This window comes from Salmo salar, chromosome 13, assembly GCF_965601325.2.
Source record: "Salmo salar chromosome 13, fSalSal1, whole genome shotgun sequence".
In the NCBI taxonomy this organism is placed as follows: Eukaryota; Metazoa; Chordata; class Actinopteri; order Salmoniformes; family Salmonidae; genus Salmo; species Salmo salar.
Genome location: NC_138303.1, coordinates 25,860,117 through 25,865,225, shown reverse-complemented (window position 1 = coordinate 25,865,225; position 5,109 = coordinate 25,860,117).

Sequence of the window (5,109 nt, the reverse complement as noted above, 5' to 3'; positions counted from 1 at the left end):
AAAAGATTTTGTGGTTTTTATTTACCTCAAAAGATTTGATCATTTTTGAAAATCATGGTTTGCTTTGTTGTATAGGCCACCATTAATACATCCCCTGTAATAATCCTAGTAATGTCAGACTACAACTTTCCTATATGGTGCTGGAATTATATTAATCTCAAAAGGGGACAGCACAACTCATTACACCTGGAAGTTGCCGTAATTTACCAAGACAGTGGGAATATCTGGCTGTCAAACAGCTCACCTGTATGTTAAATTAACTCTACAGTGACAATCATAGGCTTCTTTACATTGCATAATAATGTATTCATTTCCTGTGATTTAGATATATACTGTGGCCTTTTACTTATAATGCAGTGTGCATGTATGTATGTCAGTCCCGAGGGCTGGGGGCTCTCGTTTTCCGTGGCCGACGTGAGTAAGTCGTGTGTTAACCCTCGCAAGGCTGCCGGCCCAGACGGCATCCATAGCCGTGTCCTCAGAGCATGTGCAGACCAGCTGGCTGGAGTGTATCCGGACATATTCAATCTCTCCCTATCCCAGTCTGCTGTCCCCACTTGCTTCAAGATGTCCACCATTGTCCCTTTACCCAAGAAAGCAAAGGTAACTGAACTAAATAACTATCGCCCTGTAGCACTCACTTCTGTCATCATGAAGTGCTTTGAGAGGCTAGTTAAGGATCATTTCACCTCCACCTTACCTGATACCCTAGACCCACTTCAATTTGCATACTGCCCCAATAGATCCCAAGACAATACAATTGCAGTCACACTGCCCTATCTCATCTGGACAAGAGCAGTCCCCGTGAATAGTCCCCACGATATGCAACTGTTCAGGGAAGTCAGGAACCAATACACGCAGTCAGTCTGGAAAGCAAAGGCTAGCTTTTTTTAAACAGAAATTTGAATCCTGTAGCTCTAACTCCACAACGTTTTGGGACACTGTAAAGTCCATGGAGAACAAGAGCACCTCCTCCCAGCTGCCCACTGCTCTGAGACTACGTAACACGGTCACCACCGATAAATCCATTATAATCGAAAATTTCAATAAGCATTTCTCTACGGCTGGCCATGCTTTCCTCCTGGCTACCCCAGCCAACAGCTCCGTCCCCCGCGCAGCTACTTGCCCGAGCCTCCCCAGCTTCTCCTTCACCCAAATCCAGATTGCAGATGTTCTGAAAGAGCTGCAAAACCTGGACCCGTACAAATCAGCTGGGCTAGACAATCTGGACCCTCTATTTCTAAAACTATCCGCCGCCATTGTTGCAACCCCTATTACCAGTCTGATCAACCTCTCTTTTGTATCGTCCGAGATCCCTAAAGATTGGAAAGCTGCCGCGGTCATCCCCCTCTTCAAAAGGGGGTGACACTCTAGACCCAAACTGTTATAGACCTATATCCATCCTGGCCTGCCTCTCTAAAGTCTTCGAAAGCCAAGTTAATAAACAGATCACCGACCATTTCGAATCCCACCGTACCTTCTCCGCTGTGCGATCCGGTTTCCGAGCTGGTCACGGGTGCACCTCAGCCACACTCAAGGTACTAAACGATATAACCGCCATCGATAAAATACAGTACTGTGCAGCAGTCTTCATCGACCTGGCCAAGGCTTTCGACTCTGTCAATCACCGTATTCTTATTGGCAGACTCAATAGCCTTGGTTTCTCAAATGACTGCCTCGCCTGGTTCACCAACTACTTCGCAGACAGAGTTCAGTGTGTGAAATCGGAGGGCCTGTTGTCCGGACCTCTGGCAGTCTCTATGGGGGTACCACAGGGTTCAATTCTTGGGCTGACTCTTTTCTCTGTATATATATATCAATGATGTCGCTCTTTCTGCGGGTGATTCCCTGATCCACCTCTACGCAGACGACACCATTCTGTATACATCTAGCCCTTCTTTGGACACGGTGTTAACTAACCTCCAAACAAGCTTCAATGCCATACAACACTCCTTCCGTGGCCTCCAACTGCTCTTAAATGCTAGTAAAACCAAATGCATGCTTTTCAACCGTTTGCTGCCCGCACCCACCCGCCCGACTAGCATCACTACCCTGGATGGTTCTGACCTAGAATATGTGGACAACTCCAAATACCTAGGTGTCTGGCTAGACTGTAAACTTTCCTTCCAGACTCATATTAAACATCTCCAATCCAAATCAAATCTCGAATCGGCTATCTATTTCACAACAAAGCCTCCTTCACTCACGCCGCCAAACTTACGCTAGTAAAACTGACTATCCTGCCGATCCTCAACTTCGGCGATGTCATCTACAAAATAGCTTCCAATACTCTACTCAGAAAACTGGATGCAGTCTATCACAGTGCCATCCGTTTTGTTACCAAAGCCCCTTATACCACCCACCACTGCGACCTGTATGCGCTAGTCGGCTGGCCCTCGCTACATATTCGTCGCCAGACCCACTGGCTCCAGGTCATCTATAAGTCTATGCTATGTAAAGCTCCACCTTATCTCAGCTCACTGGTCACGATAACACCCACCCGTAGCACGCACTCCAGCAGGTATATACCTCTTTAAGGAATACCTGGGATAGGATAAAGTAATCCTTCTAACCCCCCCTTAAAAGATTTAGATGCACTATTGTAAAGTGGTTGTTCCACTGGATATTATAAGGTGAATGCACCAATTTGTAAGTCGCTCTGGATAAGAGCGTCTGCTAAATGACTTAAATGTAAATGTAAATATCTCACTGGTCATCACCAAAGCCAACACCTCCTTTGGCCGCCCTTCTTTCCAGTTCTCTGCTGCCAGTGACTGGAACGAATTGCAAAAATCGCTGAAGCTGGAGACTTATATTTCCCTCACTAACTTTAAACATCAGCTATCTGAGAAGCTAACCGATTGCTGCAGCTGTACATAATCCCTCTGTAAATAGCCCACCCAATATACCTACCACATCCCCATATTGTTTATATTACTTTTCTGATCTTTTGCACACAAGTATCTCTATTTGCACATCATCATCTGCTCATTTATCACTCCAGTGTTAATCTGCTAAATTGTAATATTTTGCTACTATGGCCTATTTATTGTCTACCTCCTCACGCCATTTGCACACACTGTATATAGATTTTTTTTCTTCTATTGTGTTATTGACTGTACGCTTGTTTATTCCATGTGTAACTCTGTGTTGTTGTTTGTGTCGCACTGCTTTGCTTTATCTTGGCCAGGTCGCAGTTGTAAATGAGAACTTGTTCTCAACTAACTTACCTGGTTAAATAAAGGTGAAAAAAAAAAAAAAAAGAGGACTACCTATGTAAGAGTACTGTTCATTGACTACAGTTCAGCCTTCAACACCATAGTACCCTCCAAGCTCATCATTAAACTCAGGCCCTGGGTCTAAACCCCACCTAGTGTAACTTGGTCCTGGACTTCCTGACAGGCCGCCTCCAGGCGGTGAATGTAGGAAACAACACCTCCACTACGTTGATCCTCAACACAGGGGCCCCACAAGGGTGCATGCTCAGCCCCCTCCTGCACTCCCCGTTTACCCATAACTGCGTGGCTACGCACGCCTGCAAATCAATCATCAAGTTTGCAGACGACAACAGTAGTAGGCCTGATTACCAACAATGACTTGACAGCCTACAGGGAGGAGGTAAGGGCCCTGGCGGAGTGGTGCCAGGAAAATAACCTCTCCCTCAACGTCAACAAAATGAAGTAGCGGATCGTGGTCTTCAGGAGATAGCAGAGGGAGCACGCCCCCATTCACATCGTCAGGACCGCAGTGGAGAAGGTGAAAGCCTTCAAGTTCCTCGGCGTACACATCACTGACAATCTGAAATGGTCCACCCACTCAGACAGTGTGGTGAAGAAGGCGCAACAGCGCCTCTTCAACCTCAGGAGGCTGAATAAATTTGGCTTGGCCCCTAAGATCCTCACAAACTTTTACAGATGCACCATTGAGAGCATCCTGTCAGGCTGTATCAACGCATGGTACGGCAAGTGCACTGCCCGCAACCGCAGGGCTCTCCAGAGGGTGGTGCGGTCTGCCCTACGTATCACAGAGGGAACACTGCCTGCCCTCCCGGATACCTACAGCACCCAATGTCACAGGAAGGTCAAAAATATCATTAAGGACCTCAGCCACCCGAGCCATGGCCTGTTCACCATGCTATCATCCAGGAGGCGAAGTCAGTACAGGTGCATCAAAGCTGGGACCGAGAGAGTGAAAAACAACTTCTCTCTCAAGGCCATCACTGTTAAATAGCCATCACTCACCGGCCTCCACCCAGTGCCCTGAACTTAGTCACTGCACCAACCGGCTACCACCCAGTTACTCAACCCTGTACCTTAGAGGCTTCTGCCCTATGTACAGTGAGGGAAAAAGGTATTTGATCCCCTGCTGATTTTGTACATTTGCTCACTGACAAAGAAATGATCAGTCTATAATTTTAATGATAGGTTTATTTGAACAGTGAGAGACAGAATAACAACAAAAAATCCAGAAAAACACGTCAAAAATGTTATAAATTGATTTGCATTTTAATGAGGGAAATAAGTATTTGACCCCCTCTCAATCAGAAAGATTTCTGGCTCCCAGGTGTCTTTTATACAGGTAACGAGCTGAGATTAGGAGCACACTCTTAAAGGGAGCGCTCCTAATCTCAGTTTGTTACCTGTATAAAAGACACCTGTCCACAGAAGCAATCAATAAGATTCCAAACTCTACACCATGGCCAAGACCAAAGAGTTCTCCAAGGATGTCAGGGACAAGATTGTAGACCTACACAAGGCTGGAATGGGCTACAAGACCATCGCCAAGCAGCTTGGTGAGAAGGTGACAACAGTTGGTGCGATTATTCGCAAATGGAAGAAACACAAAAGAACTGTCAATCTCCCTCAGCCTGGGGCTCCATGCAAGATCTCACCTCGTGGAATTGCAATGATCATGAGAACGGTGAGGAATCAGCCCAGAACTACACAGGAGGATCTTGTCAATGATCTCAAGGCAGCTGGGACCATAGTCACCAAGAAAACAATTGGTAACACGCTACGCCATGAAGGACTGAAATCCTGCAGTGCCCGCAAGGTCCCCCTGCTCAAGAAAGCACATATACATGCCCGTCTGAAGTTTGCCAATGAACAT